Genomic DNA, 23332 nt, shown 5'->3' on the forward strand with positions numbered 1-23332 from the left:
TACATGTCTGCAAGATGTGCTTTGAATTATGGGATACTAAGGAAAGTGATGTGAACTTAGTCCACCTTTGCCATGAGTTTCCCCAGTCCAGAAGATACTTCAGGTGTAAACTTTGTTTGCTTACACTTGGATAAATACGCTAACCACTCGGCCTGCTGGCCAAGTGGTTAGCATATCCACTCTCCAGCCAAAAGGCTGTGGGTTCGAATCCTGCTGTGGGCATGGATGTTTGTGATTGTCCGTGGAAATGCTAGTGGTTGTAGTGATGGGCAGTAGATGCCGTTGGTGTAGTTGCGGTTTGCTGTAGCTGGTAGATTGAGTGGTAGAGATGGAGAGTTGTAGAGTAGGTGCCCTCCCTTAATGAGTCTTTGGACTCCCTGGAGGTGTCATGTAATAATAATAAAGGATTAAACTAAATATATAATTTATATCCTCTAACTTATTTAACATCTTTCCATGCTGTATTCTGTCAAAAGCTTTAGCCAAAAGCATCATGGTTTATATCTTCATTCCTTTTATCTAATTCATTGATAACTTTATTATAAAATGTGAGTTCTATGTGAGCCCATGCTGTTTTACTGCTTAGTACAGATTCTGTCAACCCATTACTTCATACAAGTTCATACCAACTTTTCCAAAATCTTCGCTACTCCTTCAGAGATACTGATAGGTATACAGTTAGATACATCAGTCTTTACACCACGCTTGTGCAATAGAATTATCATGCATTTTTTCACTCCTTATATATAATTAGGTCCAACACTCTTTGACTTTGAGTTCCTTCTGTCACATGCTACTTGAGATTGTTAGCTCCCAAAAGAGCAATAAATTCAGCTTCATTTTTCTCATAAGATTTCAATGATATCCAATCAATGTTCAGATAATTCAAGTCACCCATGATGATTACTCATTGAGCATCTAGTTGATTTGGCAATGCATTTCAATGTTACAGGCAAATGATCCACTAGGTCTGTAACAACATCTGTGATGCATTTGATCTTATTAGACTCTGCTTCACATCAGATAGCTTCACATTCATTGCTACCTGGACAATTGTTATTAATATTACAATCATAGCTTATTTCATTCAGTTTATGTTGCCATTTTAGGAAATGGCAACATAAACTAAATGATTAATTATAAAAACTTTAACTAATAACTACCTATATTTTGGCAATGTTACATTGCCATCTCCAGGGATCACAAAACAATGATATTTTCATGCAGTCAACATCCAGTCTGATATTGCTGGCAATATGATTGGGCCAAACAATATCAGACTGGATGTAGCCAGTGTTCTTACTCAAGTCAAACCACCAAAAGGCAACCTATCAAAAGAAGAATTCAAAGCTTTGCAAGAAATGAAAAGCAACAACAAAAAAAAAGTAGTAATTATGAAAGCAGATAAGAGAAATGCCACTGTGGTTCTAAACCAATCAGATTACACAGATAAGCTTGCCTCTTTTAGATCGTTCTACCTACCTCCCTATAGAATATGATCCCACCAACACACAAATCAGAACACTCCATAAGCTCCTTAAGAAGGTTACCTCTTGGCCTGTGGAAGTGACTAACAGACTAAAACCTTTTAACTGTAGATTCTTCCCCCCACCCAAGATATATGGACTACCAAAAATCCATAAGCAAAATGTACCATTACGTCCCATTGTGGATGGCATTAACTTCTTCACATATAAATTAGCCAAACATTTAGCCAAAGTGCTCACACAATATACTGGCCTTCACACATAAAAAACACCCACTGTAAAGCCAATATAGAAAACTTCTCACTCCAACACACTGACATAATGGTCAATTTTGATGTCTCCTTATTCACCAATGTCCCATTCAAAGTTACCTTAGACCTAATCCAAGCCAAATTTCCTCCCGATATCTCAGTTTGCCATAAACTCAGGCTATTTCGTTTGGCAAGGAAAATTCTACAGACAGACAGAGGGGACCTTTGAAGAAAAAGCCTTAAACTCTACCTCACATAAAACCAATGTTTGGTTATGCCATTTGGCCTGGATACATTCCACAATTTCTCAACACACTTAAACAATCAACACTTCAGGATCCAGTTTACCTTGGAAAAGGAAAACAACAACAATCTCCCTTTCCTAGACACTCTGATGATACGCCAGCCTGATGGATCCCTGGCTTTCTCTGTTTACAGAAAACCAACACAGGTAGATACATTCACTAGCAGTCTCCCCCTCCCAACAATATGGGCTTATAAAAATCCTATATAACAGGGCAAAATTAATCAGTTCAGATAACAATGCCCTAACCACTGAACTTAACCACATCTTTAACCTTCTTAGCTAATGGCCACAACCCTCAAAAAATCCAAAAAATATTAAAACCAGTTAACCACAATCCCCCTTCGTAGCAGAGATTACTCTAAATTTATCACCATTCCATATATCTGGGGTACATCTGAAAAACTAACAAAAAATACTAAGAAAATACAACCTCACAACTAGTTTAAACCATATAAAAAATTAGCATCTCTTATCTGCTCCACTAAAGACCAGCCACTTCCCCTAGACCTACCTGGAGTATACCAGGTCCTTTGCAGTTACAAACTGACTTCTATGGCAAAACAGCCAATATCAGGATATCCGAACACAAGGACTACATCCCATTCCATCAATACAGCCACTCAGAACTTGCTGACCATGCATTGGACACCCACCACAGACTACGCTGGAAGAAGGCCACTTTATTTCACAAAAGCAAGTACAAAAGATTATTCCTTAGATTATTCCTTGAATCAGCTCTGAAAAACTTTCACACCTCAAACAAATTTGGGTGCATAAGACTGCCCCAAATTTGGGAAGCATACATTCTAAGATCATCAGCCCTGCAGCCAAGACAACCTAATTTAGCCCACTAGAGGGCCCCTTTAAGGACTCTAGGACCGACTTCAGTTGCCTTTCGTCAGCCTCATTTGCTTAGCGTGAGTGCCTGAATGCAGGCACTCACACTAAGCAAAATAATGTAAACAGGGATTATATTGTTTTGTGATCCCTGAAGATGGCAATGCAGCATTGCCGAAATATAGGTAGTTATTAAAGTTTTTAAAATTAATAAAATACTAGTGCTGGTGGTGGACAGTAGATGGCATTGGGGTAGATAATGCACTTGGTGGATGACGGGTGGATGAGGTTGAATGATGGAGACAGATAGCTGTAGAGTGGATGTCCTGCCTCAATGAGTCTTGGACTCCCTAGTTAAAAGAACACAAACTCTTCCCAGGAAGGAGTACATTTGCCTTTAATTAGTATTTTGATTAAAGTTTCACTAGACTGATAGCTGCTTCAAGCTACTGATTCTCATCAAAGGCTAAGCAGAACCCCTGGTTGGAGTAACTAAATTCTTACTTGACACGATCTCTAGTTCTTCTCATCCTAGTCATGTACCAAAAATTTCTTCTATATAAAGCCTATAAAACTATTTAAATAATTCCATCATCAATTTCCTTGTATGTATCCTCAAGGAATATATAGACACTATAACAGTACTAGATTATTAAGTTTACATTATTACTTTCTATCAATAATTTTCCTCTAAATCAGTCTATCACTTGTCAGCATTCCAACAATGTATCTATGTTGTACAGGAATACCTTGATTATCGTGATTCTCGATTTATCGTGGTTTATAATTTGATACCAAAATTCCAATTATTGTGCTCCAAATTCGAATTACCACAGCCGTGAGATGAAGCCCACTACATATGCAACCAGTTCGAGTCGCCACTCTCCAGGTATCGCTCTCTTGTAGTGCTTCGTTTTTATCCGACAGCGCCTTCTCACCACTTACCAGTAACTATCCGCCCTTGCCTGAAGTACATGTGGATATTTATTTCTCTTGTTATTTACCCCTACAATGAATGCTAAAAGAAACAAGGATGATTTCAAGTCTGCAGTTATCAAGAAGAAACGTAGAGTGATCAGCTTAGGACATAGATGGCGAACCTATGGCACACGTGCCAGAGGCGGCACATCCTAGAATTTTGTTGGCGCGTCAACGATTTACAGGTAATATCCTTTTATATGCTTATAAAGTATTCAACTTTTTTTTTAATTATTACAATACGTACAAGTTAAATTTTGTTTTATCCGAGAGAGCAGCTATGAAGACGTGCATATGATTGGTGCGGTATTAACAAAAGATCACGTGACCCAAAGACAAATATAACCGTAAGTTGAAATGCTAATTCTCTTCAACCGAATTCCATAACATCTGAAACTGTCATAACAACATTCACTATATATTTCCTAGTTTAACACATTCACGACGGGATGTTGTTTATCGTTCCGACGGAACTTCTCATTACTAGTGGGCTCACCTCACACAAAGTTTCAACCCTTGTTTGAATTTTATTCCTGCTTGTTTGGGTTGAGCTGGGATGCAAATTCATACACGCATTAGATGTATAGTGACCATTTATTTTTGGAGAAAATAAAGGACAAATCAGAAATTGTTTCATAATAAATAAATAAAAAATAACAGGCTGCGTTTATTTGTTTCACTAAAACTAAAAAGCTTTATAATGTTTATTGTAAAATATAAGCATATACGCAGCATTTTAAACAATTATATTATTACGTAAAAAATTTAATTTTGATACTTTTCACAAGAATGAACTTTCATGTTAAAAAAAAAGTTTAATTTTCTTGACCAAAAAGCTCTGGAAATACTTTTATACAAAACGTTTTAAGTCAAAACTTTCTCTACCAGACAGCAAAGTTATTTTTAATTTATCGGATCATGTATTAACAAAACCAGAGATCAATATACTTAAAAAAGGGTTCAATTTTGCGATAACACCTCATAATGTCCCTAAAGTGGATATCATTTGTAATATAGAAAAAGCAGTCTCATCGTTACCGAAACCCATAGCTAATGATATTAGATTAAAAAGTAGTATCATCCTCTCATCTTCCAGAACTCCTAACAAAAACATCACTACTCTGGAAAAAAGAACTTTGTATAGTTTGAAGAAAAAGAAAGACATTATCATATTGAAGGCAGATAAGGGAAATTCAACAGTGAATTTTAAACACCAGTGATTACGAAAATAAGATTAACAGCTTATTGTCGGATACATCAACCTACCGTGTCCTAGTCACAGACCCAACACTAAAGAACCACAATGATACCAATGATTTAATACGTCAGGAGAACTGGTCTATAGACTTAAAACGAAGATTGAAATCCATGCATCCACTAACATATGGCGCTCCTAAGGTACACAAAAATGGAACACCACTACGCCCGATTGTGAATGGAATCAATTCGCCAACTTATCTGTTATCTAAACACCTGGCAGGCCTCCTCAAACCTCACATCAATAATTCGGACACTTATATACGAAATTCGCAACATTTCGTTGAGAAACTGAACAACATCTCTATCTCCAATACAGATTTACTCGCCAGCCTGGATGTTACATCTCTATTCACTAACATCCCTATGGAGGAAGTCATCAACATTTTAGGAAGTTTGCTCCCACAAGACATTACTTCTCTGTTCTGTCATTGTTTAATATCAAACTTTTTCTTATGGAATAAAACCATATATCAACAATTGACTGGCCTTGCAATGGGTAGCCCCCGCTCTCCATCTTGTGCTGATCTCTTTATGGAGGATTTTGAAAGTAAAATCTTAACTCAAACAGACCCTAAACCCACAGTATGGTGGAGATACGTGGACGATATCTTTATCGTTTGGAACCACACAAAAAAGGACCTGTTCAACTTTCTTAACAAAATCAACTCTCTACACCACACAATCAAATTCACTCTAGAACTTGAAGAAGATAACCAATTATCATTTCTGGACACTTTAATTAAGAAGCTTCCGAATGGTGGTATCAACCTCTCAGTTTACCACAAACCTACCAATACAGGACGTTATTTACATTTCACTTCCTCACACCACATTTCTCAGAAACTAGTACTGTACACATGTTGAAGAACCGTGCCTCTCTCCTTACAACAGATCAACAAGACCTCCAGGAAGAACTATCCCTGATATCCACCAACCTTACCATGAATGGATTTCCTCGAAGACTCGTCCACAAGATACTTTTCTCTGAACCCCGACAAAGACAACAAGATGTACGTTATATTTCTACCATCGTCATTCCATACTTAGGGACAGTTTCCAATAAGATTGCTAGACTCCTTAGACTACATAAAATAAGAGTGGCCTTTAAACCCACAGAAACGATTAGACAATTCTTAAGATCTCCAAAAGAGAGCCATCCTTTCTCCAAATATGCTGGAGTTTATAACATACCATGCTCATGCAGCTTGAATTACATCGGCCAAACTTCAAGGAGCCTTGAAATTAGGCAAAAAGAACACATAAGTGACGTCAATAATAACAGAGAAGAAAAATCGGGGTTAGCTTTTCATTTCTCAAGAACGAACCATACCACAGAGTGGGATAGAAGCACAATTCCTTACATGGAGGAGGACTTCCGCTCCCGAATTTTTAAGGAGGCCACAACAGTTGCCCGCTGTATACAAAACCTTAACAGGAACTAAGGACTAATCTTGCCCGTGATCTGGATCAGATCCTTCAACTCGCCAGAACTGAATTATAGTGCCAACTATAGAACGTTCCTAAATAACAACAAGTGATATCATCCACGCTCTATGAATGTGTTGTACGCGCTCTGTTCTTTGTTTAATATAATTGGAATCGGTTGATTATAGTTTGTAACAGTTTTCTACTTTTTAGTGCCGTACATCAGTTATGTACCCTGAAGATGCCAACAGACTTAGTTGGTAAAACTAGTTGGTATAACTTAGTTGTTATTATATGCACTTGATTAATATAATCCCAATAAAAGTATTTCCAAAAATGAACTTTTTTTAATAAATCAGGTTTGTGTTTTAAAAATTCATAAAACTGTATTCAATTTATGTCAAAGTTCCATTTGGTATAAATGCATGCTTTCAATGTTTCGATTTTTAATTGTTTTTTTTTTTCACTGGTCCACATATTTTTCACTAATGAAAATACTTGTTTAGTGGGGGCATTAGATCCAGGGAGACTTAAGCAAAATTCAGCAATTTTTAAAATGTTTTTAAAAGATACATGAAATATTTAAAATATTCAACCCTACTACGTCATTTTGTCGCCATTCTTTGATCTTTTCACTGGTGACTTAACTTTTAATACACGAAACTTCATCAAATAGTTCGTTGTCATTTTTATTTACGTTTCCATGACTGGAAATGAACAAAACACTTTCCTCAATCTTCACTCGCAGAGGGATTTCTCGTAGTAGGACTCATTCAAATACTTCCATTTCCATGAAACAGCTGTCCCAGCTATTTAAATTTATCAATGCAGGTTTGGTAAAATTTATTAATTGCATCTTTAAATATGTTGGCCTTAATATTCAGTTTGCTATTTCAATTCACAAAATAAAGGACAAACTGGCCATTTTAGAAAAAAAAATCTAAAGGACAGAGCAGTGAAATAAAGGACTGTCCTCTTAAATAAAGGCGTATGGTCACCGTAATTATATGGCATGTTTCAATTCATAGTAGAATTTTATTTGAAGTTAGGCTTGTGATCAGTCATAATGACATCGAGAATTTTGAATGCAATAAAACAAACACTTATTTCATGTAATTGAAAAATTAGACAATAGTTTTTAGTTAGATACTGTGTTTCAGTGCAGCATATGGTTGCACTGATACACAGTTGTTGACTTGAGTCTGTACAGCATAGTTTCTGTGGGAGGGGACAATAATAGTGCAATTAGAGACAACTGAAATAAAAACGGCGCTAATGAATCGCACAATTTGTTGAGAAATATATTACACAGACCAAAAGCCTCTGTACCTTATTCAGGGATACAATAAAACTACACTTGTTTTTCTTGCATCTACAGTATAATATCTTTGGGGAAGGCATGTTTTTAACTGAGGGGGGAGGAACGACTTACTATCGCCTCGATAGTAAGTCGCTAATGAAAATTCAGTTTTTCGTCAAGTAAAATCAGGGGTGCAAGCTATATGGGAGGGCAAAATATATTCGAGTAAATACGATAAGCATTTCGCCAACAAGTTGACATCCTTCTACTGCTTACCCTGCTCAGCTGACTTCTATGGTGAGTTAAAATGTATAAATATTTTTCTCACTACTGTTTTTTTTTTTCCCAAACCAACATTAAAATCAATTTAATAATACAATAATCAATTTTACACTGAATAATATTATAAATTTATATATAAATAAATATTATAAATAAAATAAATATTATTTATAAAATATTATATATGATTATAAATTAAAAAATAGATTATCTATTAATTTTTCCCTGACTAAAAACTGCCCAGCATGTCATCAACTTGATTTGTATAATTTGGCACGCCAGCAACTCAATTTGTAAACTTTTGGCACGTGCACATAAAAAGGTTCGTCACCACTAGCATAGGAGATAAGTTGCATATGATAAATAAGTATGAAGCAGGCATAACCAAAGCCGAAACTGCAAGAGAGTATGGTCTAAATGAATCAACTGTTCGCCATATTTTAGACCACGCTGCAAACTATAAGCAACTAGGACAAAGTGCATCGACCTCGTCTGTGTCCCAAACTACGAGAAACAGAAGCCATCTTATGATTGAAATGGAAACGCTATTGTCACCGTGGATAGAAGATTGTAACCAAAAGAGAATTCCTCTTAGTCAAATGACTATAAAAACAAAAGCAATGAATTTGTTTGAAACTTTAAAAAGAAAACAATTAGAAAGCAAAAATGATTCGGCGTCAGTAGTGGAAAAAAATTTCTCTGCAAGTTCAGGGTGGTTTGATCGGTTCAAAAAGCGATCAAGCATTCATAGTGTTCGTGTACAAGGTGAAATTGCAAGTGCCGATGAAAAAGCAGCAGCTAGTTTTCCTGGTGAATTGCAACAGATCATTGAAGAAGGAAATTATACTGATGATCAGATATTTAATGCTGACGAAACAGGCTTATTATGGAAAAAAATGCCCACTAAAACATTTTTAGCAAAAAATGAAAAATCACAGCCTGAGCTACAAGGTTTCGAAGGAGCGTGTAACACTTTTACTATGTGGCAATGCTTCTGGAGATTACAAGATGAAGCCTCTCTTTATTTATCATTCACAAAATTCACAAAATCATTCACCTGCTTAGAAGTTTAGATAAAAATTTTCTCCCTGTTCATTGGAGATCCAATAGAAAAGTTTGGATGACAAAAACTATTTTTGAGGATTGGACAAAAACAGTTTAAAAACTGTTTTTGTCCTGAAGCTGAAAGGTACTGCAAGTCATTAAATCTTGATTTTAAAATCTTGTTGATATTAGATAATGCACCTAGTCATCCAACAGCACTGAATGATTTGTGCGAAAATGTAAAAGTTATTTAACCTAATACCACTTCCATCATCCAGCCAATGGATCAAGGGGTAATCGCATCCTTTAAGGCATATTACTTACGAAGAACTTTTTTCACAAGCAATAGAAAAGACTACAGGAGATGAAGCTATGACTTTGACAGAATTCTGGAAGGCATTCAATATCAAAAATTGCATTGAGAATGTCAAGGAAGCATGGAGTGAAGTAATGTCTAGCAACCTGAGAGCAGCGTGGCAAAAGATTATTCCTCATTGTGCAAATGATTTTAAAGGATTTGAAAATGAAGTAACCCGTGTTATCAATGATATAACTGAGCTTGACTTCGATCTAGGACTAAAAGAAATTGAAAAAGGTGATGTTTAGGGCCTGCTTTAGTCACATGATAAGGAGCTGGATGATGAAGACCTAATTAACCTCGAGAGAGAACGTGCTTACGATGCTCAAATCGATGATAATGACGAACAAATTGACTTGGCACCGAAGGAATTTACCCTCAAAGAAATGGACGAAATGTTTAGAATTGCTGAAAATTTTAAAGAAAAAATCTTGAACGGCGATCCTAATCTCGAGCAATCACTGAAAGTTCGTTAGAAAATTGAAAATTCCATCCGTTGCTACCGAGTTTTATACGAAGAAAAAAGAAAGAAAAAATTCCACCAGACAACTCTACACCAATTTTTATCCAAGAAAGAATAATTGTATGTACTTCTTGTATATAAATAAAGATTAAAGAATAATCTTGTTTTTCTTAATGAACCTTCATTTTTTACTTAACACGTTGAATACATTTCTTTTTTACTTGATATATAAAATTTAATTAATAGATTTGAAAAATCCTTGGCATTGATCACCCATTTTACACGCATCATTTATCCCGTTTATCGCAGATTCGATTATTGCGGTATTTTTCATGGCAACAATAACTGCGATAATCAAGGTATTCCTGGATTTCTATCTTCTAGGGCAGTGCTTCCCAAACTTATGGATTTAAAGGCCCCCTTGGAAAAATTAAAATATTTCACGCCCCCATCGAAAAAAAAAAAAAATCGTAATACAGACATATATTATTATAATATTTTTTGTATTTATATTCAATACAAAACATACACAGCGAATATTGCAAAAATCAAATGCAAATATTATATTTTTAGCATCTTACATACACATTTGACATGGCACACTTAATCTTAAAGTATTTTAAATTTGTTTTCATTATTTCATGCCCCCCCTAAGAGGACTGCAGCCCACAGTTTGGGAAACGCTGTTCTAGAGCACTTCTGACCACAGATCTATCCACATCTTAGTCTTCCCCTAGGTCTTTTTTTCTGCCATTTTGACATCAAACATCTGTTTTGCTAACCTTTTCTCTCTCTCTCTCATTCTGTTTAAGTGACTATATCATCTTAGATTAGCTGCACATTCCTGAATGTCGAATTCCTTCCTAATATCTTCATTTTTAATGATTCTGACATTGATGCCACCTGTTCACTCCTCTAATTTTTCTCAGGTCTCTCATATCTGTGATCTCCCAGACTGATCAAGTATTTTATTTCTAACCAAAGTCTCAAATCCATAAGTTAAAACTGGTTTAACACCATCTTATTATATGTTACTAGTTTAGTGGTTTGGCTAATTTCTCTGTTATTCCATATAAATCTATTCAACTGACTCTACCTACACCATACCAGCTTTGCATATAGTCTATTTCCATATTTAATTTATCTTCACTAGAAATTGTGCCTAAGTAGCTAAAACATTTTACATATTCTATTGGTTCTCCATTAAAAATACAACTGAAGTTTTTAATGTTCTACCTATCTTCGTAGTTTTGATCTTTTTATTGGTAATTTTCATGTCAAATGTGAACCGCATCATTTGCATAAAGCAAGGAGCTAAGTTGGATACTTCCAGTTCTGATACCACGATTAATGCCACTTTCTTTCATGATATAATCCACAGTCAAAATATATAGATGCATAAAGCTATCCATATCTTCCCTGGGTCTTTTTCCTGCCATCTCAGTATCAAATATCTGTTTTGCTAACCTTTCATATAGATGATAAATAATAGTATATACTTGATTACACATTAAACCATCTTCCTGTGCTTCCCTCAATTCTAACTACTCATTTACTACTGAAATACAGACTATGCATGCACTGCTTTGTAAAATGTTTCATTCACCCCATATAATTGAAGCATTTTGAAAAAAATCTTCTCTTAGCACCTTGTTATTAAATTATTAAAGTAAAAATACGATACTGAAAATCTCTATTTGGCCTGAAAACTCAGGTCATCCTTCTCCAAGTTTACTTGTACATTTTTTCTTAACATCTTCTTAAGTATGTTTTGTATATATCTTAGTGGGGACTACTAAATAAGAAAATTCCTCTGAAATTCTCACATTCAGTTGTATTTCCCATTTTATAGATCAGAATTATGAGGGCTCTACTACAATCATCTGGAATTCACCCATCTGACCAGGCCTTATGAATTATGTAGAGAAGCTACTGTAAAAATTTTATACCTCCACATTTGAGTATTTCTGGTCAAATATCATCTGCTCCGGTTGTGTCCACATTTCAGATTTTTGATGACTTTTTCTATCTCAGGGGTTAATATGCACTTCTGACTGCATTCCTCTTGAGTATTTCCTACCAGAGTTCTATCACTGCTCATCTCACTTAATAATCTTTCAAAGTACTTCTCTTCAATTTTTATATCACTTTGTCATCTGTGATACCTTTTGCTATACTCTTTCATCCATGTTTGAACATCATCCATGTTCTGGATGATGGCTATTGAAGATGTTCAATAGCCTCCAGAACATTTTGCTATCCTCATATTTGTTTTTCATATTCTTACCAAAGTCTTCCTTATGACTTTTAATTAGATACTTTTACACCCTGCTTTGTCCTCTTGCATTTTTCTCTGTACTCTCTCAGGGCACCATCTGATGACTTATTTGTAACTTTTGACAGGCTTTTTCTTTTCCATGACTATTTAACTGCCAGAGTATGCTATGGTGTTCTGATTTCTATCCTTGCAAATAACTTCACTAAATTCCTTCCTAGCTAAATCAATCAGTGTTTTCTTCAGTCTGCCACTGAGACTCCAAAGTTTGGGTTTAGTTTACAAATTCTTTCATTTTTTATTGAATAATAAGTGTATAGTAGTCTACAGTTCACCTTTAAAAGCTACTTGACTTTAATCCTTTTTAAAACTTTCTTACATATTTTTCTTTTTAATATGCTATTTATTTTTATCCTGCTTAAAACTAATGATGATCACTTCTAATTTCAAATTGCTTGTATACTCTTTTATCCTGACCACCTTCATATTATTATTATGTGACCTCCAAGGGCTCATCGAGGGAGGGCACCTACTCTACAACTCTCCGTCTTTACCACTCAATCCACCAACCACAGCGAACAACATCATCTAAACCAACGCCATTTACTGCCCACCACCACCACTAGTATTTTCAGAGACAATCACAAACATCCAAGCCCATGGCAGGATTCAAACCTGCAGCCTTTTGGCTGGAGAGCGGATACACTAACCACTCAGCCAATCAGGCTGGCTCGGTTATTTAAGCCTTGCTTCACGTGTACGAGTCCAGCCAGATCTGACCTATGCACAGCACAAAAAAAGGCAGCAATTATGAAAAGAAACCACTCAGCCAATCAGGCTGGCACGGTTATTTAAGCCTCGCTTCACGTGTACGAGTCCAGCCAGATTTGACCTATGCACAGCACAAAAAAAGGCGGCAATTATGAAAAGAACTGGAAGTGAAATGTCAAAGCAGAGACAAAGCACAGACAATCAATTATAAAGAAGGGATACTAATGAAAAATTCAACCTCTGCAAATAACTGGTGTGTGGATATCTGATCCCAAACACTACACAGGAAACATGTGGGGGCCCATGTGGCCAACAGCAAACTTCATAGAGCCTTATGCATTTCACAACTATAGAGCATGTGGCTAACCTTAATGATATTCACTTCCAACTCCAGTCTGCAAAACTTCACCTACTCTTCTTGACAGAAACTCAAATCTCAACCTCATTAAATACTACTCATTTCTTTGTTCCCAACTACACACTGTTTGATTCCTTCTGCCTCTGAGGTGGGATCTGTGCATATATTTGCTCCAATATACCATGCAAGAGATATCGAACCTGGAATCTCCAAATCTGGACCTTCTTATCCTACCCCATTTTACCAAATTCATATGCTGTCTCTACGACTCTTCTAATGCCAACAGCCACTCTAAACTCATCAATCACCTGTCCTTAAATGCATTTTCTTCAATCCGACTCTCTCCAAGCAGCAAAATCATCTTCCTTGGAAAGTTCAATGTCAACAACATCAGCTGGGGCTCTCAACTTCCAATTGCTCACATCAAGCAGGTAGAGAGACTAAGGCTTTTGCAATCGCAAATGATCTCATACAAATTATCCACATGCCCACCAGAATACCAGACAATCCCAACCACTCACCAAATCTCTTCTTCACCAGTGACCCATCCAGGTAGTACGCTGTGAATGTTGTCTGCCCTCTAGGCAGCTCAGACCATGGTGTAATGTAGATCTCATCCCCCCCCATGAAGCAAAATATACACAACCACTCACATCCACACATTGTATGGAATTACCATATAAACCTTTGTGCAGAATGAATCACCAAAACAATTCTCATTGGCATGAAAACATTTATTCTCTGCTCCACCATAAATTCTTGTCTCCTATTTAAGCCTAGTTTCTCGCCAGGGATGTACAAAGGAAGAGTCAGGCATATTGGAGGGTGCTAGCATTGTTCTTATTAGTGACTGCCATACATGTGTTGCTCAGATAATTCATATTTTTTAGTAGATATTAACAATATTGTTATATATAACTGGTGGTATTTTGTTTATTTTTGGCTGCATTGTTTAGTCAACTATTATTATGTAATATTCTTTCAAAAACCAATGCGTATAAGAAAAATGCTTCTTGTGTAGAGGCTTAAGTGCTGTGAGGACATTATGTTGGAGGTTTAATGGATTTTTTACAACACTCAAAAAGAATTAAAATAGAATTTAACAGTCATCACCAGAGGTCCCACCTTACATTCCAGGCCACCTACTACTGCCCTTAGAGGGCGCTCCACCTAGATAGGACTTTAGTGTCACCCACGTGGTTGGGCTTAGTATTGTAAGTTTTTGTGTGCATGTTACATTAATTGTCTTTGTAATCCCCGTAGATGTCCTAGTGACTAGGACGAAATATAGGAAGTATTAAATTCTATTTTAATTCTTTTTGAGTGTTGTAAAAAAATCCATTAAACCTCCAACATAATAAGAAAAATGGACCAAGACATCGATGTTGACTGTTATCAACATGCAGGGTTTAGTGCGATGTAGCATGTGTTTAATGTATTTGCTACCAAGAGTAAATGGCTTATGGTATGAGAGCAAGAATGGAGAGAATATTTGTCAGAAATGTTTCATAAACAAGTATAAAAAATACAAGTCATGTCAGATGCAAAGGAATGAAGTCAGTGATATTACTGATGCAATATTGCCATGCAATGACTGACATGTAATAAGAGAAAATATGAAAGAGTTGTTAGAAGAAGCAAATGAGTTAATTGTTTTGGCAAGCACAAATGATTTGAAAGACAAGAAATAAGCAAGAGAAGATATGAAAGAGTTGTTAGAAGCAAAAATAAGGTAAAAAAAAAAAAAGTGCAATGTAAGGCAGGATTGTCAAAATGTTGTGGAGAATATAGCAGAGAAGTGAATGGTAGTGCATGAAATAAGAATGAGAGTTTGAAGGAACTGGTTGAAAGTAATTTTTCATTGAATAATGAGATGAGATGCCAGTGTGGAAAGAGATCACACACTTATATCAACCACCTGGATGATATACTCTTTCAAAGTGTTCACTAAGTAATTCTACTATTTCAACTGATTCAGTTACCTCCTTACCATTGGCATTCATTAAAATCATTCTGCCATATATATTCTTTCTTTTACTTGCAGCATATCGAAAAAACTGTTTGGGATTCTCTTTAGTCTACATTGCTAACTTCTTTTCATGATCTGCTTTTGACTTTCTTATCACACTAGTTACACTTCTGGCCTGTACCTCGTACTGTTCATATGCCTGCAGGTCACCTTTTCTCCTTAAATTCCCTCCACAATTGTTCTTTTTTTGCAGCTCCAGCTTAATGGTGTTATTTATCCAATTAACTCCCACATGATTTATTCTCCTGACTATCAGTCAGCCATTATCTCCCTCAAATGCTCTTTTATCACTTCCCATGCACTATCAACAGCCAGCCCTTGCAGTTTTACATGCCATGGCATTGATCCAAGCAATCTCCTAAGTTTGTCATACTTACCAGCCCTGTAATTCCACATATACCCTCTGTCTTAGCTGAAAATTCCACACATTTAGTAATCTCCAAGGTCAAGCCCATATGCTCACTCCCAGATGCAATTACTAGATCTAGCACTCTTGAACCCCTACAATATTCCATTACATGCTGTCTCAGGTAATCATCCCTTAGTAACTGCATAAAATCCACTTCCTTCCTCCCATGTGCCCTTTCCTCTTTCCAATCTATATTCCCATAGTTGAAATCACCCATAATAATTATCTACCCTCCACTCATTGAGTATTTGCAGATGCATACTATTTCCATCATCTTTTTCGTTCCCTGTCTATAGCATTGAATGTTGTATATTTTGTTCTGCATTCTGATTGCAATGAGTAAATGAGAAGACTGTATAGGAGAAATGGTGTGCATGTTATAGATGTGTGAAGTGAATTTGATGGATGTAAGGACCTCTATATGCCTGATGGACTGCACTTAAATAGTTTTGGAGTTATGTGCTTGGAGAAAATGTTGTTCAGTGAGAGGCTGGAAGTGCAAAAATAGGGAAACTGGAGATATTAGAGGAGAAGCAATCAAGAATGTATGTAGCCACCCCCTGGGACAAATGAATGTGAGTGCAGGAATGACTGTGCAGAAATAGCCACTCCTGGAATAGATAAGCATGAGTGCATGAATGATTGTGAAGAGTCGAGTGCAGTTTCCCAGGTATCAAATCTGAATAGGCAGGCAATGACATTATGTAAGGGTAACTGTGAGCCCAAGGGGATGTGAAAATGCATGCATACGAATGCCCAAAGTATCAGAAATAAAAGAGAGTAGCAATGGTCACCTCAACTTGGCCAAAAATTATAGACATCAGCAAGACCTGATTGTTAGAGAATGATTAATTACAGGGATAGAATATAATGTATATCGTATTTTCTGAGAAGATAGAAGAAATAGGGCAGGAGGGGTGTTATTAATGATAGCAGATGAGCTTCAACCAACAAAAATAGATGTTAAGGAAGATTGTAGATCTGATGGAAATGGTTCATTTGAAGCCGTCTGGTGTGAGATAAAGGTCAATAGGGCAAAATATATTGTTAGTTGCTGCTGTAGACCTGGGGGGGGGGGGGTCCAGAAGTTGTGGATGCCATGCATCAGCAGATTAGTAGTACAATGAGTGCAGTCTGAGCAATTATCATGGGAGACTTCAACTATGGTGATAGAGATTGGAAGGAGGAAAGGGCACATGGCAAAATGGAATTGAAATTTATACAGTTACTAAGGAATAATTACCTGGAACACCACATGATAGAAGAAACCAGGGGTTTAAGATGGCTGGATCTGGTAATAGCATCAGAAGAGCTATCTGTAACTGCAGTAGCAACTCTACCTCTGATCAGGGAAAGTGACCATGCAGTATTGTCCTGGGAGGTTGTTCAAAATGTAGAAATTTCAGTCAGTCAAGAAAGGATTTATGCAGAACTACAAAGCTGGCAATTATGACAATTAAACTTAAGAGGCAACTTGCAACCATGGCATAAGAAACTACATGGAACAAATGTCATTAGTTCATGGGAAGTGGTCGAGGATTGTTTGAGCAAGGCAATATCAGAGTGCATACCCAGGATCAGGAGGATAACCCGATATAGCAATATAAAGCAGGAGCTGTAAAAAAGAAAGCATTGTGGAAGGAATATAAACAACAAGGTGTTCAGCATGCTCATGAGCTGTATGAAACACAAACAAGAAGGGTAACCAGTATGGTAAGGAGGGCTAAATCAGATTTCGAGAAAAATTAGCTAAGCAGACCAAAGTAAATCCAAAAGAGTTTTTTTCACTATGCAGCAAGTAAGAGAAAGAACGATTATGGAAAGATAACTTTAACTCAGTGCTGATGGTAGGAAAGTGACAAGCAGGAGAAATCTGATCGAGTGTTCAGCATATCACCTCTCCAACCAACAGGCTGTGGATTGCAGTGGGCATGGATGTTTGGATTGTCTTGAGGTGAGAGATGAGTTTCACTGCCCATTGTAAAAACACAGCCCCCTGCTTACTAGAGGTCTGAAGTGGCTTGAAAAAATTCTGTTTGATAGCTAGAGCAGGGCGTTTCCAGACGACGTAAAAACATAAATTAAAAATAAAAATATATATACAAAATCAATAAAAATATATATAAAAAAAACCCTTAATCCACCCATGATACAATGTGCACTATAGGTTCTCAAATAAACCTTTCATGGGTGGGAGCACATAAAACAAAAAGGGGCAGAAGGAAATTATTACCATATAAAAAATTGATTTTGAGCAAGCTAAAAGCATTAAACTTACATTCTGCCTAAACAGCAGGCATGCCTTCTGGGCTCTAGCCAAAACTATTGAATGTAACTTCTGTCCAAACTTACTCACACCACTATTACACCAAGTTGATACTACTGCATCATCATCACCCACAGAAAAAGCCAACCTCCTGGCTTCCTACTTCTCCTCTAATTCTTGCTTATCTGATCACAGTAAATGTCACCCAACCATTCCAAACACTCAACACCTGTTTGCCCTTTTATAAGAAAGAGATCAGAAGAATTCTGTTCAAATTGGATATCAAAAGGTTTCCTGGTCCTGACAACATTCCTCCAATCATTCTAAAGGTTTGCACCCCAAAAGTGACTCCCACTTCATGTTGCCTATTCACTGCATTCTGGTATCTATCCAGACTGCACGATAGATATTACTGGTATCTATCCTGCAATCTGGAAACTATTCCATATACAACCTATTCCTAAGAATGACAAATCTTTACTTTCAAACTACCATCCAATTTATCTCACCTCAATTCTTTTTAAAGTAGTGGAAAGAACCATCTACAGCCAACTTCTGCACTACCTTGAAGGCTTGACTGACAATAGGGATTCCATCACTGTCAATCAACAGGGGGATTCTACTAACCTACATCACCCATTTCTGGACAAACACCATGGAAAGGTTTGTCCGAATCTCAAGTTGTTGCTCTTGATATCACCAAGGCTTTTGCCTGAGTTTGGCACAAACATCTATTAATAAACTCACATCATTCAGTCTCTCTCCTGACTTCTGCAATTGGATATCCAGTTTTCTGGCTGGATGCACACTTCGAGTGATGTGCATCCTTATATCTATACAACTAATGCTGGGTTCCTATAAGGTTCTGTTACTTCACCCATCCGCTTCCTTCCTATGAATAAATGATCTACTCCAGCTGACTGCCAATCCAGTACACAGTTTTGCAAATTACACACATTACACTCTTCCTTTTTGTTTCACAAACACTGTGAAAGCATAAATCTAATCTACAAAATATTCATCAATGAGGATTGGATAATATTATCAATTTCAGTGCTGGCCAAAGACAGCTCTGCATTATTTCCCACAAAAAAAAGAACTCTATTCTTTATTTATGAAAATGGAAGGGTACAGTGTTTTACATAGAAAGGACAAGAAAGGAGGGAGGGAACTCCTGATGACAGCAATGGTTATGAGGAAGTGTGGTATGAGATGGAGGTTGACAGAAAGACATATTTAGTTGAATGTTGCTATAAGCCAGGGAATGCAGAGGACAGTGATGAAGAAATGTATAAATCACTTTGGTTAGTGAACAAAGGAAGGGTAAATATTATGGGTGATTTTAATTATGGCAGTATAGATTGGAATTGAAAGAGTGAGAGAGAGAGACAGCACTTGAAAATAAGGAAAATGAATTTCTTGTGAGATGACTATCTCAGGCAGAAAGTAAAGGAGGACACACAAGCATCGAATTTTAAATCTGATCATTTCATCAGAGGGGTTTTGTGAGTGGGGTTTGCACTTTCCTCTAGCTGTGGCTAGCCATATAAAGATTTCTGTGAGGAAAGGATATATGTGGAAGTACAAGGCTGGTGATTATGATAGAGCATAGGAGATAGCCTGGAGCAATAGCATGGAATGAGGAATTGAGCAGTAAGGAATTAAATACTGTTTGGAAATGACAAAGAAATACATAACGGCATGAATGTGTGAATATTGTGAAAGAGAAAAGGTTCAATAAGGTAGGTGTAAAATGGATGAATGGAGGAATTAAATATGAAATCTGGAAGAAGAAGGCACTATGGAGGCAGTACAAGATGAATAATCATAATAATCAGTCACATAAAGAGTATAAAGAAAACAAGCCAGGAGAGTGACTCAGTAAAGACAACAAGAGTGCAGAAAGAGCAGAAATTAGCAAATCAGACAAAGAAAAACCCTAGAGTTTTTTTTAGATATGTGGCAAGTAGAAGGAAAAATGATTACAGCAGAATGGTAACTGCTGCATGTCGTTGTGGCATTCAGTAATCAATTTATGGATGTTTCATCCTCCTCCGAGTGAAATCATGAGAAACTTAAGTGTAGATGACATAGGAGAAGATGGCATAATTGTGAGTCAGCAGAAGGTATTTGAGGAAATAAATAACCTTGATGTCAATAAGATTTGATGACACATCACTCACCATCTCTTAAGGGAATGTTCCACGGAATTGGCAGTAGCACTGGCCTGCTTGTTTAATGAGCTTACAACAGCACAGGTTCCAAGGGAATGGAAAGAAGGTAAAATTGTTCCACTGCATAAAGGTGGTGATAAGACCGTGGTTACAAATTACAGGCCAATCTGTATATCTGGAGTTGTGAAGGTACTAGAGAGATTGGTGAGAAGTAGGATTCAGAAATGGGTTGATAACAACAGTATTCTCTGTGGTTATCAGCATTGGTTTGTTAAAGAGAGATCATGTTTCACTAACTTACTTAAGTACTATAACAAGGCGACAAATAACCTAGATGGGGAAGATGCATATACAATGGTATATTCAGATTTTGCAAAAGCTTTTGATAGACTGCCACACTAGATAACAGACTTCTGAGTTTGGATCAGTGACTGGCTGTCAGATAGGTATCAGAAAGTTGTGTGTGTGTGTGTGGGAGCAGTATCCCAAAAGAGGAAGATCATTAGTAGTGTGCTGCAGGGATCAGTTTTGGGACTATTGTTATTCAGTTTGTATATCAATGATTGATATGAAGATGGGTTTAACTGGTGATATGCAGCTGTTGCAGATGATGCAAAACTGGGGAGAGCAATGCAGGGCCTTACAGGAGGACTTGAATAGATTGCATGAATGGGCAAGTAAGAGGAATGGGCAATTCAATGTTGCAAAGTATAACGTTTTGAAATTTTGTAAGCAACAATGAGATGCAAAGTACATCCCATTGTTGCTTCTCTACTTCCTTTAAAGTTTCCCTTGGTGGTGAAACTTTAAAGGAGGTAGAGAAGATGAGAGATCTGGGAGCAATGGTGGATAAGGACCTGAAAGTCAGGGACCACATTGAACAAGTTGTAAAGACATCACAATGGATAATGGCAATGATGTGGAAGACTCTGACATGCAGAAATAAAAAGGTCATGATGCCACACAAGGCCTTGATCAGGTCTCATATGGATTATTGTGCACAGATTTGGTCACTTGGTTTTCATGATATGTTATGTTAGAAAGGGTCCAGAGAAGATTCAGAAAGGTGGTCAGTGGTTTGGAATGTAGAGTACGAGGACAGATTGAGAGAATGTAAATTGCGAAGACTCGTGAACGGGAGGGGGGGGGGATATGATTGAGACATATAAGCTAGTCAGGGATTTTTATCAAGTTGACATGGAAGAGATGTTTCATAGAATGGGAGAAGAACAAGAGGCCATCCCCAGAAACTCTAGGAGGACATGAGTAGAGGAGTGAGGAGCAGGCTCTTTACATGTAGAGTGGTTGGTTACTGGAATGCATTGCTGGAGTATGTTGTGAATGCAGACACACCGAAGTTTAAAGCACAGTTGGATGAGCTTGGTATGCGATAATGTGCACTTCCCACGATGAGTATCTGACTCCATGGAGGCCAGATGTTAATAATAATAATTATTATTATTTAATGGTTGCATATTAGGAGTGCATAAGGGTCAAAGCAATATAACTGGGAGGAGACTTCCATGTAGACTTAAGGAATGCAGAAAATCTACTGGGGTTTCTGACCTAATGCCCAATCCTCACCTTCTTATGCTGGCCTGGTTGGCTGAGTGGTAAGCGTATCTGCTCTCCAGCCTCTTGGCTGGAGAGCAGATACGCTTACCACTCAGCCAACCTATCATACAGAGGGTTCATATCCCGCAAGGGACATGGATGTTTGTGATTGTCCTACTAACTATTTACCATATGTACTGCTATAATAACCTGTGCCATGGTACAATATGACCATTGATGTCTTTGCGCCATAAAAAATCAAAAATATCTAAATATAACTCACCTTTTCGTGGTGTACCCTCTTAGGTATCTACCAGGATACCGAATGAATGAGGATGGCTAGCAATTTGGGATATAATTGACCAAAGTGTATTCTTAAGGCAGCTAGCACAATGAAAAAGGAAAAGTTTTTCCTTGTTGGAGATTTATGCAGAAGCATAGAAAATGATTACCAGACATATAGAAATGATTTGGGGAAAATTTGGAGTAAAGTGCAAAGCTAATAAAACTAGCAAATGCCTGCTGGATTTCTGTTCAAGACATGGATTAGTTATTACTAACACCATGTTCTAATATAAAAATGTGCACAAATTCACATGGAGAGAAATGCAAGAAATAAGAAAAGTCACAATGACTATATTATAGTTGATATCCTACTGGTTCAAGACACAACAATAAACAGAGGACTTGAAATAGGAAATGATTGCTATTTAGTTTTGAGCAGGATAAAACCAATTTCATAATACTGAAAATAAGAGTTTGTAAGAAAGTTTTAAAACAAAATGAATTGATACAGTAAAAAATGCCTTAAATGACAGAAACATAAGATCTGATAATATTGGAATCTTGACAGATAACGTCAGCCTAGTTGGCTGAGTGGTTAGCATATCCACTCTCCAGCCAAACAGCTGTGGGTTCAAATCCCACCTGGCACATGGATGTTTGTGATAACTCAGTGGGCAAAGGGCTTCTGCAACCCTACCACTTCTAGCAGAAGGCTTGACTCCCAAAATCAATTGGGTATGGGAATGACCATATGGCATCCAAATGACATCACATTTGAATAACTAACTAACTCGACAGATAACAGATTAATCTGGAGGAAAATTGCTGACTAGAAATTTGTAACTTTTTCATATAGCACTATCATAATTATCCTGATCCTGTAATCCCGCCCTCAAAGGATACATATCAGGAATTTGATGATATTAGGATTCAGAAACAAAAAATGGAATGAAAGGTAATTATGAAATGTCCCAATGGATTTTTTTAATTCACCTTCCTATTATCCTAGTCTCCATTAAAACTAAAGGAAAACTTAAGCTAAATATACATATATCGATTTAATTAGCTGATCTGCCGGTATGACATCTAATAATAAATTTTATTGGATTACACTAATAATAAAATTTATTTTAGTACAGGTCTTTCAAAAATTTCCAATTTATCCTTGAAATTATGCGCACTGCTTTTGTTAAAAAAAAAAAAAGTCCAATGTTTTATT

General features: G+C 36.8%; 1 protein-coding gene across 1 annotated transcript in view; it reads right to left on the minus strand.

The window, feature by feature from the left end:
- Positions 1-23332, minus strand: part of LOC150093026 (adapter molecule Crk-like) — a 107599-nt gene that overhangs the window by 83654 nt on the left and 613 nt on the right. The window lies entirely within an intron of this gene.

The sequence above is a fragment of the Typopeltis vanoorti genome, chromosome 24, assembly GCF_054136105.1.
Source record: "Typopeltis vanoorti isolate ZY-2024b chromosome 24, IOZ_Tvanoo_1.0, whole genome shotgun sequence".
Taxonomy (NCBI): Eukaryota; Metazoa; Arthropoda; class Arachnida; order Uropygi; family Thelyphonidae; genus Typopeltis; species Typopeltis vanoorti.